Source organism: Thermobia domestica, chromosome 1 (assembly GCF_964235325.1).
Source record: "Thermobia domestica chromosome 1, izTheDome1.hap1.1, whole genome shotgun sequence".
Taxonomy (NCBI): Eukaryota; Metazoa; Arthropoda; class Insecta; order Zygentoma; family Lepismatidae; genus Thermobia; species Thermobia domestica.
In genome coordinates, this window is record NC_137454.1 from 359,078,667 (window position 1) to 359,096,266 (window position 17,600).

Here is a 17,600-nt window from a genome sequence, read left to right on the forward strand (position 1 = left end):
GTATGTGAGAGAGATAAAAAACAATATATGCTTGGATTTTTACTTACAATGTAAAAAGTTTTTGTAATTCATAATCTGGATTTTTCTAAAGCTATTTGAACGCTAGATGCCACTTAATGTTCATAAAGCTTATTTTTCTTAAATCTCTTATAAATAATGTCGCAAATTGTCAGATGCCTTGTAATATGTTCCAAAGAAATAAATACATGGATTTAACAGGATAGTATCGTCTACTCCTTGCTTCCATTGGTGGTATAAAACTAGCGTTGAGTTGATGCAGAGTTTAACGTTCCTTTTAACTCCGAGGCTATGTGAGACGTTTAATCGAACTCTGTCTCTTACGTCAAAGGTATGTACGCAGACCGCTTAGCCACGAAGAAACTCGGTATATAATTAAAATACCACACATTACCCTATCGTACTTCATCGACAGATTTCTGCTATATGATCAATTAAAATAGTATTTCTGGACATCCTAGCGAAAAATGAATTTCTTATTTCATGCGCTATACGAAAAATACAAAGAATAAAGAAGAAACGAAACCAGGACAAGGATTCATTGCAAAATGTTTTGCCTCTTTCGAATAAATTCCTCAATGTATTACGAGTGCATATCTCGAGCATTTCCAGTAGAACTACTAAACCGCGCTGGCCATATAACTTCCCTCTATGGTTTACTGGATAGGACGTGCGTCTATGATGTACGTGGTCCCGGGTTCGATTCACGGTGGGAGAACTTTCGGAATTTTAAATGTTCTCGATGTGTTTGTGTTCGTGTCCCTGTCGTTCAAGGTTACTGGAAATAACTGTATAACCGAGTAGGAACACAAGTCACTGACAATGGGAAAGCAGACTTTGCTAAATGTACTCCTGCGCTACCTTTCGCAAGGTAGGATTGCAAATTTAGTGTCAATATTACAAATTTCGATAGGCAGAAAACTCGTCTTAAAGTTTCTGGCTCTCCACAAAAATAATAGAACGCGTTAAGGTAACAAGTTTCAGAGTCAGGAATATCTATACGTTACGAGTAAAAGGTCAAGCTCGAGTAATTTTTCTTCTTGTACGCAATAAAGTAGCCATTTGTAACTAGAAGTAAGGTATTTATTCACCATATGTTTATAATGGATACGACAATAAAAATGTTCAAATCAGTTGTATCCGTAAATATATTGACAGTGACTTAATTATAGGAGTGGCTATAAGGCTGAAGCCCCTCGAAATAAATTTCGTAAATACACAATTTCATTAAAATTTGTCTGCCCCCAAAAGGAAAAACATAAGTGATAACTCTCGTGTTGTGCATGGCCCCTCGGTGAAACAAAATCCTAAATAAACCACTGTTTATTGATGTCACTAGATATTTTATGGTTATCACAGTTTTGGAGCAAAGAAAATTCTTGACGCTTCGTATCAATATCTCTGGAAAGTGCGAATTACAAGGGATATGAGAGGGAAATCCTGTTTGATAATACTTAATACCTGCTACAACCAGAGGGTTAATTTGAGACGTTACTTGAGGGGGACAAGAGCACAACCGACTCTCACGTTTTGTAGTAGCATATTAATACACAATTGATTAAAGTATTTGTATTCCTCTAACTCTTGTGGGGATTAATTGTATCCTCTTTCTTCCCTAAATCACACCTTTGGCCACAACTATTATAGTTTCCCATGCAACTGTCGATTCAAATGACTTTCCTGGTTATACCAAACATCCAGCATTACCAAAGGGAATTTCCACTCATCCCTCTTGTCCCTCATCACACTGTCCACTGAAAAAGAAACAAAGCACCAAGAACATATTTTACACGACTGTGGAAAAAATAATATATCTATTGATATCAATATACAGTGGCGTATTTAGGATTTTGTTTTGGGAGGGGCTATGCACAACGCAAGAATAAGCCCTTACATAAGTAAATAAGGGGAACCAAAAGGTTATGAAAATGTGGGTTGTCAGGTCCGTGCTGTTTGGTTATACGGCTAGCGTATTGGCTTGCGTAATCAGAGATCCTAATTTCAATTCGCTCGCAAAGTAACAATTTTATGTGTACTTTTTCACTCAAATAAGAACTTCATACATTTTAACTTCGATAAAAATAATGTATTTATCTGTAATTTAAAGGGTTTGCTTTTGTTGTAAATAACGCTACGACCTCTAATCGTAATAACACTATTACTAAGTACCACTTTTAAAGCTAGTTTGCAAAACAGTTATCAAAATTTGTATTGTGTGTAACGAAAATAAAATATTAATTGAAGCTGAAATGTATAACATTATTACTGATAACTTCCTTGGGTCGGTGTCTAAATTCGGGGATGATGACACAAAAGTTACCTTCCGTTCACCATCTAGAATGAAATGGAAATAATCTAACTTACTTAAATCATGTAAGAGGTAAAATACTTGAATTAACAAATCAGATTAAATACGAATTCTGCTCATGCATTTCATATATGAATGAATATTTTAATGTGTGAAGTGTGTGTTTGAGAAGAGCATTTAAGTCAATCACGATAGTGACATTGCTGGACATTATATCACTGATAACAGATTCAAAGAAGGAACACATACCTGATGACTCTTGGACTTCCCCTTGTTTGCAGATGACAATGTGGGTCTGCACACACAATCTCCTGGAACGTCAGTGGGCTCGGTCTTCTCCTTGTTTACAACGAGGTTCTTCGATGGAGTCTTAAACGTCAACCCGTAAACTTAAGTATTCTCGGAGTAACGTGGCTCATATCTCGGATGACTTGTACTTCGCTAATTCGAAATCGCCTGCTATATCTCACTCTGTCACACAAATCTCGCGCCGTTTGTTGTGACTATCTTTCCTCCAACTTTTCTCCCTACCAACTTCCTCCGACTTCCTCCTCTAAACCAGCGACCATCCGGTTTTGTTCAACATCCCTCCCTCTGGATTCCGCTTCATCATCATTACGTAAGGGGCGTGATGCCCCTTCTGAAGGAAGCTTCTCAGTTTCATCATTGTTGATCAGTAATAAAAATCTCCAGAATGCCTACGTCCGCGAAGCTGGCAGTTTTAAGATTTCCGAAATTTTGTCTGTGTTAACAATTATTTACAAAAATTTTGTTAGATAAAATTTCCTTCATTTTTCTCAAGTAATGACTATTTCAGATTCTTTTCTCTTTTACATCTGTTACAATAACGTGCAGAATCATGCCTTCCTTGACGCCGAAGTTATATAATCATTTCATAAATCTAACTACACAACTTGTAGCTTGTGTAATGTTTTTGTTATTTAATATTTCTTAATCTCATTCAGCTAAAGTAATCAATGGATAATTTCTGACTTTTCAGGAAAACAAAAATAATTATTGAAATAGAAAATTAAATGAAATAAATATTGAAAATATAGGCTCTGGGCTACATTATTTAGGAAAGCAAATAAAGATATTGCCTTGCGAGGGAATAGAATGCAACACCTCTGAAGCAGGATTTCAGCACGCTAACCATCTGGCTGCTTCATATTTTCCTTTTAAAAAAAGTTGAGCGGGGCACATATCTTCTAACCTTTGTTTACGAAATATCACGTGCACATACTGAGGGCACCTTGGCCCCAGTACTGTTTTTTGGGCCCAGACCCCCTCTGAAAAAATTATATTTTAACGTAGTAGCGCTGCAAGGAGCTGACCGAAGCACATGAAATTGTCTGTAGGTATTGTATATGTTAAATATACAATAAAGAGTCTGTAGGCTCTTTTTCGCAAAACTGCTCCGCCAAAGTTACAGCGTTTTGTCACGACACGGCAGATTTTATATGCACAATATCTGCACACAATTTCATTCGCTTCGGTTTACTTTTTCCGCCACCTAACCCTTCGGTCCACGCAACAATTATCTTCTTATTATTATTATTATTTTACAGGAAAATTAGAATCACGTATTCCATAATCTTATGTCTACAATATCTATACACAATTTCTTTCACTTCTGTCCACTTAATCTTGGCTTTCGGACGTCAACTTTCAAAACTCTCAGTGGGGGCTTTTTCCCCTTAAACCGTTGTTCCACAGAAAGTAAATCGAAAACACGTATTCGTTTATGTGTAGTATCTACCTGTTAAATTTATCATAATCGGAGTGTTACAATTGGGAAGTGTTACATGTAAGTCAATTGGTCTTCCTCCTCTTGAAAATTCCCAGTGAAATATCTTCCTCTATAATAAACCATATGCGCTTTCACATTCAGAAACCGGATTTATTTTCAGATTCAAACTCAAATGCCTCGTACCAAAGACGAGGATGCTAATAATTAAAAAAAAAGCTCATTTGACATATTTGTTCCTTGGCCTTATATTCGCTTTGGAACTTCTACACTTGTATATCCTTTTATTACAGTACAGAAAAACATAATTTTAAAGTTCAACTCCCGAAGCCCAATTCAAACTTACAACAGTTATAACGTGCGTTCTTTATCCGCAATCTTGTATTCGTACGGTTATTTCAGAATAAGAGTTGATTTTGAGTTTAACGTCCCTTTCAGCAGGAGGCTATTCATAAGAAGTGAAAAAAATTAGAAAACCTACTTCCCAATAATGATTATTAGTATTTAGATTTAAACCCATATTCGGAAGTAGGAATTTTGAATTTGGAAACATTTTAAAAATTGGCGAAATTGTAAATTACACTTGCAACTTTTTATGGAAAACACAAGCATTCTATATGTGTGTGCGTCTTCATACTCGTCGTACCGAACCGATTAAATATATAGATCAGGAAAAAAAACGTGTTAAATATTTTGAAAAGGCTATCCAATGATATCAAACGCAACCCGTATCCCTACCTCATTCGGAGATACGGGGGGTAACTTTTAAAATTTTAATGTGAACCCACATTTATTATTGCACATTTGGATTCTGCAGAATAAAATGATAGATGATTTGAGGAAGAATGAAGACAGGACCTTCACGGATGGCCCTTGAAACGACACACAAAAAAGGGAGTAAGAAAACGTTATGAAAATATCGAAAAGTCAGCACGTAGTCTGTGGTCAGATGGTTAGCGTCCTGATGTTCTGCTTCAGAGGTATTGAGTTCTATCCCCGCGCTAGTCAATATCTTTTTTTTCAAAATAATATTTTTTTTACATTTTAGCTTCAATTAATATTTTATTCACGTTACACCCAATACAAATTTCGATAATTGTTTTGCAAAGTAGTTTTATGAAGTGGTACTTAGTAATAGTGTTATTATGATTAGAAGTCGTAAGTTTATTTACAACAAAAGCAAACCATTTTGTTGCAATTTTATTATCTTGTAAATTAATATATATTTCAGATATTTACATTACTTTTTTTATCGAAATTAAAATGTATGAACTTATTATTTGAGTAAAAAAGTACTCATAAAATTGTTACTTTGGGCGCTTTTTGAAATTAGTGTCTCCTATTTCTCAAAACAATACTCTAACCGTACGACCACACAGCACGGGCCTGCCAACACAATTTTAATAGTGTTTTAGATTTCCTCCTTTGCTTATGTAAGTGCTTAATCACGTGTTGTGCATAGCCCCTCCCGAAACATTATCCTAAATACGCCACTGTATATTGATATCAGTAGATATATTATGGTTACCATAGTCGTTGTGTAAAAATGTTCTTGTAGCTTTGTTTCTTTATTAGTGGACAGTGTGCGAATTACAAGGGGGATGAGTGGAAATTCCCATTGGTAATGCTGGATGTATGATATAACCAGGAACTTCATTTGAAACGACAGTTGCATGGGAAACTATAACAGTTGTAGTCAAGGGCGTCATTTAGTGGAGCAAGAGGGGACAATTACCCCCCCCCACACACACACAAGAGTTTGAAAATACATATACTTTAATTTATTATCTATTAATATACTACTACAAAACCTGAATGTTTTTTTGTCGGTGGTGCTCTTGTCCTCCTCAAGCCAAATTTCAAATTATGTCTCTGGTTGTAGCAGATATCCAGTATTACCAAAGGGGATTTCCCTCTCATATCCCTTGTAATTCGCACTGTGCACAGATATTAATAGGAAGCGTCAAGAACAATTTTTGCACAACGACTGTGGTAACTATAATATATATAGTGACATCAATTAACAGTGGCATATTTAGGATTTCGTTTCGCCGAGGGGATATGCACAACACGTGAATTAGCACTTACGTTTTTGCTTTTGGCTGCAGACAAATTTTAATGATTTTTTTTTATTTACAAAATTTATTTCGAGGGGCTTGAACCAGATAGCCACCCCCTAATTACACTTTGAGAATATATTTACGGATACAACTGATTTGAACATTTTTGTTGTTGTGTTCATTATAAGCATATGGTGATTAAATATTTTACTTGTAGTTAGAAATGGCTACTTTCTTACTTACAAGAAGAAAAATTACTCGAGCGTGATCTTTTGCGCGTAAGGTATATATATTCCTCACTGTGTCACGTGATACCTTAACGCGTTCTATCACTTATGCGGAGAGTCAGAAACTTTTAGATGTTTTTTCTGGCTATTGCAATTTGTAATATTAACATTTTAAATGTGCAGTCCTACCTCGCGAAAGGTAGCGCAGAAGTAGAGTTTGCAAAGTCTACTTTCCCCTTGTCAGTAACTTGGGTTCCTACAAGGTTACACAGTTATTTCCTTGAACGACAGGGAAACTAACACAAACACATCGGGGGGCCGCCATGGCTCAGTGGTAGAGCGTTCACCTCTGTTGCCTGGTGTCCCGGGTTCAAACACTTCTCCCACCAAGTGAACTTTGTGATGGACAAACACCGTGTGCGTGATTTTTCTGGGGGTTCTTCCGTTTCCTCCCAATTTCTTCATTCCACCATTTCATTCATCTCTCATCATCACTGTCTCCCTTACCATAACAGGCATAAACGTAAAACTCAAAAATTTGATTTGATTTTCCTTTACAAACACTTCCTGAATATTTAAAATTCCACACGTTCTCCCACCGTCAATCGAACCCAGAACCACGTTTAATAGTTGTGCTGGCCAGCGCGGTTTAGTAGTTCTACTGGAAATGTACACTTGTAATACATTGAGTAAATTATTCGAGAGAGGCAAGGAATGTTACATTGAATCCTTGCCCTTGTTTCGTTTCGTGTTTATTCTTTGTATGTTTCGTATAGCGCATGAAATAAGAAATACATTTTTCGCTACGATGTCCAGAAATACTATTTTAACTGATCATATAACAGAAATCTGTCGGTGAAGTAAGATGAGATAATATGTGGTATTTTAATTTTATACCGATTTCCTTCGTGGCTAAGCGTTTAGCGTACGCATTTATGACCTAAGAGACCCGTTTTGATTCCCGGTGTGAGCTCATGTCGTTCGGATTCCAAGCTAATCAATAGATAAACATTTCATATAACCTCGGTGCTAAAAGGAACGTTAAACTCAACATCAACTCAACGCTAGTTTTATACCACCAATAGAAGCAAGGGGTAGACGCAAACCATGCATTTATTTCTTTGGAACATATTACAAGGCATCTGACAATTTGCGACATTAGTTATAAGATATTTAAGAAAAAGAATCTTTATGAACAATAAGTCGCATCTAGCGTTCAAATAGCTTTATAAAAATCCAGATTATGAATTATGAAAACTTTTTACATTGTAAGTAAAAATTCAAGCATATGTTGTTTTTATCTCTCTCACGTACTCCTTTCTCTTTCTACCCTCTCTCTCACACACACAGTATCTCTCTTTCTCTACATATACACTTGTATATTGCAGAAGGTATCAGGAACATAAATAATTTTAATTTTGGACGTTTGGTTTAAGGTTGTTATTCAAATCGGAAATCAGTTCACATTAAAACAATGTTAACGTTCCTGATTTTATCGTCTTCGTATACAAATGATGGACATTGTGAATAAATGTGACTGAGGTTTGAAATGTGACGAAACGAGTTGAATTTATTTTTTCGAGCACTTCAAAACAGAACTTTATATTTAAGGAAATGTTTCTATATATTGAAGAAACTTCCTGCTACTTCAGATTAATGATGGAGTGCCTTGACAACTGAACTGAAGTGATTGAAATGTACTATTATTTCCGGTTTCAATACCGAATAGAATAGAAACAGTAAATGCTTCAAGATGCGGTCTTTTGCAAATAATTAGTCGTCCAATGAATAGGTTTCATTTCCTCTGTTAAACTTCTACTCAAACTGGAATCTGTTCGAATTAGCCATTTCCTTTTTCAATGTTTGGCGCCATAGATAAAGCGATAACATTTAACGACTTGCGGTTTCTGCAAACTAATCAGTCTACAGACAACATATCATGAATATCTACAATACTCTACCAAAACCGGATGTGGTTAAAATTTACTGTAATTTCTGGTATCAATAACGGTTTCAATGTTTGTCGCTATGAAAACCAAAACAGCAACAGATAGCGAGATGCGGATTTTGGCAAACGATTCAGTCTCTCAACAAAAATATTCCTATTATCAGCATAATTCTACCAAAAACCAAGAAATTGTTCAGATTTACTAGTACTTCCTACTCCAATACTGATTTCCATGGAGCAAAATTGGTAATAGATAGTATGAAGCGGCTTCTTGCATTCAAGTCGTCCTCAAAAAAGTAGCATTCTCCTTCTCCGTTAAAGCTTCGTCCAAAGAGTTGTTAAAATTAGTCATATTCTGTATGAACGTTCATCGCCATTGAACAAAAACAGTAACGTAGCGAGGAAGGTTTTCTTCAAACGGTTTAGCGTCTAAAGAGAATAAAACATAATTATTGTCAACACTTTACCAAAACATGAAGTGGTTCAAATTATCTATTATTCCCGATTTCAATACTTTTTTCTATAGATCAAAAACAATAAGGAATATTGAAACACAGTTTAAGATTCATTTAAGAGTCCCAAGGAAATGTTTCGTCAAGAATTCTGTGCCCAAGAATAGTTTTTGCCAACCTCTATTCAAAAAAGAGCTGATTGAAATTAGTCATGTTCAGTTTCGACGTTCATTGCTTTAGAACGAAAACGATAACAAAGAATTCTACTGCAAGAAGCAGTGATTTAGAAACAATTCTACTTCCAATGGCAACATATCATCACTATACATAGCAATCTATCAGACCCGAAAGTGAATAAATTTACTATTGTTTACGGTTTAAATACGTTTTAAACCCTTAACATAATAGAATAAATACGGTAGCAGATAGCGAGAAGCAGTTTGAAGTAAACACGTTACTAGGGTGTAATTCTGTCCCGCATTCCTAGTTCCGTTCATTATCCTGTTGATCACTTGTGAAGTTCGTTTTCCCCACATTCGAAGCTGTCAGGCTCTACTGCTGTTCATTTCCGGAATATATGTTATATAAAGTTTTTTTTTGTTTCGGTGAAAAGAACCTGTGGTTTCATTTTTTAGCATTACTTTTAAGAGACCCTCTTTAATGACTATCGACAACCAGTGTTGAGTAAGTTACTTGTAAAAATATAATGCGTTATAAGTTACTTTATCTTGTCTTAAAATATAACATGTTATTAATGCGTTAGTTGCCCCAAAAAGTAACTATTACCCTACTTCGAAAGTAACGAGTTACTAACGCTTTACTTTTATGTCTCAAATTTTGAATACGTGAAAAATCTTATTACTTTAACTTTATGTATTATTATTATTATTATTATTATTATTATTATTATTATTATTATTATTGAATAATCTGAATCGCTTTTTCAACATGTAAGAATAAATTCTTACTTGGTGGCTATTGAACATTTTCATATAATGAAACACTGAACAAAACGCCATACTGCGTTACTCGTAGGAAGACACATAGACCAAATCATGTGAGTAGTTTCAAATACTCTCCTCAAGTACCCTCATATAGAGGAAAGGAGGGCAAAGCGGACCACTAAACTTCTAGAGCCTCAAGTGGAAACTAAAATTAAGACTAGGAAACCAAAGTTTTGAGGAAATATTTTATGATTATTAAACTTTCAAATAACAATACAATAGTAACGAGAATTTCATATACATAAATGATATTGCTTAATTATTAAACTACTGCAATTTACTCGCTTTGCCCCACCGGTCGGGCAAAGCGGATCATGATAGTGGGGCAAAGTGAATAAGCAAAAACTTATGCATTAAAAGTCAGATATGCAAAATACCTAAAGTCAGTCACCTAAACGAACTGCTTCAAATACCAGAAAATTAAAATGTTTAATATTTTGTGAGTATTAGCCTAACACATTGAAATATAGAATTAAGTCTAGACAAATCTTGCTTACACATGATCCCTAAATATGTTTTAAAAGCTCAAGTCCATAGAAGTCTTCTTTCTTATCAAGTAGGCATCTAGTTTCTTTGAATCTATAGTAACCCTAATGAATACAATCTACGTAATAGCAAACAGATTGAAAAAATAATAAAAAGGTTTAATGCTGAAAATAATATCACATTACACGCTTCGTTTGCACAGATCACAAATGTAAGTGTCTTGTTCCTCATAATCGGTACTGTTTTCGTGAAACCATGACAGACAAATAGAACACTGAATCCAGTCTTCATTAGTTGGATCTGAATAATATTCATGACAGAACTTGCATTGGTAACTACCGTCTCCTTCTGGTGATTTTGAATGTTTTTTCTTTGTAATTCCAGATGTATTTGGTAGATCTATAGTCGCAGCAAAAACATTTCTCCTTGCAGGCGTACATTCAATGGTACCTTTCCTTCTTTTCTCTAGTAGTTCCTTTACTGAAGTTGCACTACTACTTGGTTCGGTAGACCTAGTAGACTTGCTATGCTTCTTCGCACTCTTCTGTTTTAAAGATTCCTTGATAGGGGTAATCGTTAGTTCCTCTGCACGTAGAGACCTCGAGCTTCCCTCCCCTCTTAAACGAACAAAATTCCACCGTACGCCACTGTAGTCATTAGTACTGAACATATATTCAACACTTTACGTAAATCGATTCGAGGCAAAAAGTAGAGAAACAAAGAAACGAACAAAGAACTGAAGTTAATTAAAATCATTTTAAAAGATGTAAAATTATCTTAATAGTTTCTTAACAGTGATATACACTATGTAGAATTACATAGTTTAATATAAAATAAGTTGCGGTAATAGCCGCTGCTATTATTTAACTGAACTCCTATCCTAACCCAGGTTACTACTACAACAACTACTGATTTTACTCTACTACGACTACCACCACCACTACTATTCCTACTACTACCATTTTGTTCGGCGAGTATTATCGGAAAAAAAATTCAATATGAATTTTTATACTCAATTTAGCTGTGTTGCAAGGTATACGTAGCGTCAATACCACATTTAGTGCCAAACAAAAGTTCTAAAACAGTACTGCATTATGCTTTGGGCAAAGTCAATCGCTATTCGCTTTGCCCCTTCTAAAATTATTCTCTTTGCCCCACACTACCACATGGGACAAAAGACTGTCCACAGTATACGGACGACGTATTTACGATAATTCTCAAACATGATAATAAAGGTAAGATCCCACCCTATCCATGCATAGTGGGTTCGCAAACATTCTACGGAATAGTAAGAAAAGATTTTAATCCTTACTTCTTGAATTTTTTAGCAAAATGCGTATTTTCTTTCCTTCTTCTCTCTCGTCGAAACAACAACACGTACACACAAATCAGTAACGTCCTTCTCTTCTTTCACTAGTGACGTCATAACCTGGGGCAAACATTTCCTGCACTCTGTTTTCAGTTGACTGTAAATTGCGTTATTCGCTTTGACTCATATATCCACTTTGTCCTCCTTTTCTCTACAATGCAATTATTATCAATAATATTCATACAACTTATTATTATTTCTTATAACAACACTGTATGAACATGTAAGATAGGCGGTGTGTATCTGAATACCAAAAAACTAATTGATTGCCAACCTGGGGAGGCGTGAAGTCTAGAAGACAAGGACATAGTTCACGTGCTTCTGAATTTGGGTTGAGGGTCTAGGTTGAGTAGTCGAACTCGTGCCAAACATTGTTATCAGTTACAGGTCGCTGGCCAAATATGTTCAAAGTAAAGAGTATAGAATATAGAATAGCGTAGGATAAGCAAACTAATCTGAAAGAACTCCAACATTACATACCACCAACAAACAATTTTCTAGTGGTATAGTAGGCCTGCTTATCAGAACACAGTTTATTCGTATTAACACTTCACTGTATATCGTTAATTATGGTACCATAGCTTTTCAAATATATATTTCCCGCCGGGACACTTGCGATACTTTACTTTTAAATTCTGTCCACCATCATGTTCACCTTTTAAGAAAAAGTATTCTTGGACATGTTCTAACGGTAAAATATATTTGTTCTCCATCTTTATAAGAACAAGACCAATGATAGTAAAATACACTACCGCTACCACTGCACTCGTAGTTCACTTAATGAATGTATTGATTTGGAGCTGTCATAATCCATGACAAAATCTTCCACGTGCTTGCAATCAGTACGCGTGATTTCAATGAGGCTGTTCTCATCTTTCAAAAACGGTGGTTTCCCGTTTGGAGTATTTCCGCTTTGCCTACAAACCTTCCAGCAATTTAAAGCATTTTCTCAATGTCATCTTATCTGTAAGCAAAACGATTATTCCCGTTTCGGCTACGCACACTAAACGAGAAATATTTATTTTTTGAGTATTTGAGGTTTGAACGCTATATAATGATTATAAAAATATTAATATACCTACTAAATGCAGTAATTCCGTTTTCAAGTTAAATCTGTAGAAAATAATATGTGTAATGAATAATAAATTAAACGAACTGCAAAGAAAAGTCCAGAATTAACATTGCATAGTAATCTTTATATTGTCTAAATATTCTGATACTAATTAATAAATATTGCAATGAGTTTCCCTTTTCTCTAAATTGTTTTTAAGTTTCTATACTTAAACTTACGATATAAAACTAATTCCTTCAATAAGAAAAACATTCTATAAAAATAGTAATTTAACTAAAATAACTTTAGAGACATTGAGAAGGTAACTACGCCCATTCGAGCTATTCTGCCCTTTATTCCAGATCCACGTTAAATACTTAGGTAAGTTGGAGAAATATGGCTACATGGGGAATAATGGCAATATTAAGCTTATACATTCACAGTTCCTGACCGTAAATAAGAAGAAATTCGAAATGAGTGCTGGCAACAATTGTGAAATGTAATTGCTTGGCTAATGGTCACTGTTTCATCCAATAGGAAAGTTACTAATTGTGGAATGAGCGAATGGAATCGGGGTAAAATTATTAGAACAAAACATTGCTGTTTAAGAAATTGACAGAATAAAGCTTTTCTAAAAAGGCAGTGTAGGTTATGGGATTTGAGTTGATAAACGTGGATAAAAACAAAATACTTTGGCAGCGTGTGATAACCGTCTACTCGAGATGAGTTTTAGAGATTTATTTTGTTAATCATAACTTCTTTATTTCTTAATTTTTACAGTCACATTTTTGGAAATATCCGCATCTACTGCATATTTCCAAGCAGACATTTATCATTTAAATTATAAGGAAAAGAGTTAGTAATATACATTTAATTTTGAAATACATGCGACAAAAATTCTGGACAGAAGTTTCTTATTTTATTTATACTCTATTCCTAGACACAGACAAAACAATTTTCCTCTATTTTATTGTTTCTTTAAACAAATCACATAATGACCCATACTTTGGTTCAGTTCTGCATGTCAGCAATCAACTTCTTGCGTCTCACCTACGCCTTTTCTACTTGTGCTCAAGAAATAAAATTGGTACTGCGTACGCAGGAATCTATCCGTGGATTACAATATCTTCAGACCACCTTGCTATCGCATACTCTACGAGGGAGGATGGCCAGAGCAGAGAAACTGATTTCTTTGTTCAAGACACATACGCACATTAACTTCCTTCGTTACCTCGATCTGTGTGCGAATTTACACAGCTAACACGGTCTTCAAATTTTACCCGTGTTTTCGGTAACAAGTTATTATTAGCTTTAACGCTACATGCAATGTTGATAAAGCATTAAAGGAATTACACAAATTACAAATAGTGGTCGAACTTACAACTGTAGTAACAAGAACGATTCTATTCAAGGTGTCACCTCACCTTCCTATCTAGAAAAAGACCAGAGTTCGATTCCCGGCAGGAGATTATGTTGTCGGGATTCCACGTTAACCAGTAAGTCCCGTTTAATATAGCCTTTCTGAGGAAAGGAAAGTTAAAGCAAAAATCAACGTAACCTATCTAGAAGAAGGACCAAACAAAGTTCATTGCTGCTACCAGGTAGAAATATTTGTAATAATAATAATATTATTATTTTTATTATTATTATTATTATTATTATTATTATTATTATTATTATTATTAATAATAATAATAATAATAATAATAATAATAGCAACAATGATCATAATAAAAATAATAATAGTAATAATAAATGGGCACTGTTTCCTTCAGAAACTTGCGACTTTGAAATTATATATTTCGAAATTATGTATACATGGGAACTCATGGTAGTTGCCTCAATCCAGCTATAATCAATGCCCTCAATTTCCTTCGTGCAATTCAAACCGATTTTCCTGCAAGCTTGTACAGAACGACAATTAGTCTAGTTATCTCCTTGTCGAACTGCTGAGCGAAAGGCGAGGCATCGAATCTCGGAGATGGACATGTAAATTTTTATTACTTGCAGAATTATTCACTTCACCCATAATGAAATGAGCATTAAAACAGTTAGTGTTTCCGTGGAAAAGTAAGAATTTATTTCAAGTTAATCTTTTGAGCAGTGAAGCAAAACGAATTGGTCTCATAGGTGTCCAAATACCGGACGATTTGAGTAAATCATACGACACGCCTTTAGTATGGAGTTGAAGAGCTTTCTGATACGTATAAAGAAATCTCACTGACCTAAAACCCATTAGAAAATAGTACTTAACAGAAGCTTCAACATCACGTCTGCGTCACCTCGGTGAACGCTGCATGGAAACTTCCTATATAAATTTCACTCACTTGACGTCTAGTCAGTCGACCGTACTTGGTTTGTTAGCTAACTATATTGAAAGGGTATAGACGAACAATGTGCAAAATCCAATTTTCAATTTTGTCAGGAAACGAAGAAAATGTGACGTTCTCATGTTTCAGAATTGTTGAACTTTTTGGGGGGGAATTTCACTCATCTGTTATAAGGAGTGATTACTGCTGTTAACCATTGCTTTCTTTCATTTTTCATTTACAAATCCTATCCTCTTGCAAGTTCGGTTCCACATGCCATTCCACTTAGTTTCATATAATCTGTTCGATTAAATTCACATTCCTCAATCTCTTATAATATGTCCAATTAACAAAACGGTTCTCTTGCTTTCTTTCTAATAATGATTATTTATATTTCAAGAGAGTTAGTTTCAAATAAACTTGCAACCAATTTGTTAATTACTACAAGAATTGAGTTCTTCTTCATTGTATGTTAATATATATTTTCAGTGTTTACATTCTAATAATAATAATAAATATTTATGCCACAATTAATTATGATTGCAGTATACGAAGGTTAAGTGTGTAATAAAGCAGTTGAAGCCGATATCATACTTCAATCTGTATCGTAGATTACAATTATCGTTAAAAGAAATTGAATATTCGCACCCAAAATTGATTTTATCTAGGTAGGATAGATAAGGATGCACACGAGACAAGATTAGAGGCCGTCTCGTCTCGACAATATGCGGCAAAAGTGATGTCTCGACTCGAGAAATGTATATTTTTCTATTGGAAAAGCTGTCTCGACTCGAATTTTGTCAGGAACATTCTGTCTCGACTCGACTCTGCGCATACCTCAGGATGGACAGTTTGAAGAGCCCAGTATTCGAAAGCTGGTGGGGTAACCAATTACACCATTACGCAACATCTGTTTGAGATACAACCATTATTTTACACTTCATTTTCACAAGCTTCTTCTTATAATAACTATATCTATTTCCAACTTAAATTCAATTATAGATAATTGTTTCTTATGTAGCGGCTAATATTCATGCAATACAGTATAAAACAAATACACATTCAATGTAAGTAAATAAAAATGTAAGATGTTACAGATTACTGGCATTGCAATTTGAACCGATTTTGGCAGTACATATTTTCTAAATAATTGTTCAAATTCCTTTATGAGAATTAAGATTATGAGGTACCCTAAGTTTTTGTAATGCAAAAAAAAAATGCAAGGATGTATTTATTTTAGGAGACTTCCGGGCTCGATCCATCCCCCCAAAATTTTATTTTTATTCAAATAAAATATTGTAAAGTGAATGACATATCTTGTAGAATGTTCACATTTACAAGAATGAAGTTATCAAACCCCCCGAAATATATATATATGAATAATTTTCACGTTGGACGTGTGGTTTTAGGTATTCAGCTGTGTTCACATTTCTCATTTTTGCGTTTTCGTATATGAATTATGCACATGGCGGGCTAGTAAATGTGACAGGGATTTGAAAAGTGACAGTTCTTCCGACATGTGTTTCCAATCACTTCACAGTAGAAATTTATATTTATAAAAAAGTTCTCATGTATTAAAAAAAAGTAAAACTTTAACATTCCGCACTTAGGTTCGAACCGTCGGCCTTCGTTTCAGAGGTGTCAGTAGCAGTACCAAACCCGCTTCACCACAGACGCAACTAACAAGACATTGTGTTATAATATTGATAATAGAATCACTCCAAGCACAGGTTCCTACTTCGAGGTTTTGATATCCATTTTCTGTCGTTTTCAGCGCTTTCTACTTAAGATAATGGTTGATTTTGCATACAGAACTGTGTATGAGGTGTGAAATCAATATTAATTTCAGAAATAAGTAGTTCGATTTTGTTTTTACATTTTCACATCGCTCGTATGACAGTACGGTTTGCAGCTAATGTCTATATAAAGAAAAGCGGGAATATGCAATTCCCTGTGCATAGGTCTGCGGGAATTGTGACGGATCTAAGATCACTTTTTCGGACTTCGTTTCTGAACGAGTTTCCACTTCTTTTGTGAACAGGTGTGTACAAGGCTTGTACACTCCTGAGGATTCAGTTTTATATTGAACACACTACCCCAGAAGTTGCCATATAGTAAAAGGATTGCTTGCTGCCAAGATGTCAACCAAAAGAGAAACCCATTACTTACCCTAGAAAACTAGCCACGTAAGTTCCTCCAGGAAGATTTGCGATTGCGATAAGGTGATTTAATTGAATATGCGTTCTAATTAAATACTGCAGTGAAGATACACGCTTTATACTATCCCCTGCAATCCGGAAAGCGAACACATACATTTGGAAAAATTCCATCCCAATGATAGGAATAACTAAATATGAATTTGTGTACAGGAGGTAGAACCTATGGCCCACCTGATCGTCATATATTCATTAATTTAAAGTTCCTAAATCCTCATCAAATCTAGGCTGATATCTAATTAATATCCTGCTCCGCAGTCAACATGATTTTTTTTTATTCCATTAACAAAGTCCATGGTAGTTGTTAGAATTGCTGCCACATCAACATCGACTTGTGCTTATCTTATATGTAATGTTGCCCGAAAATATTTTGTGTTATCACTTGAAGGTTTTTCCAACGATTTA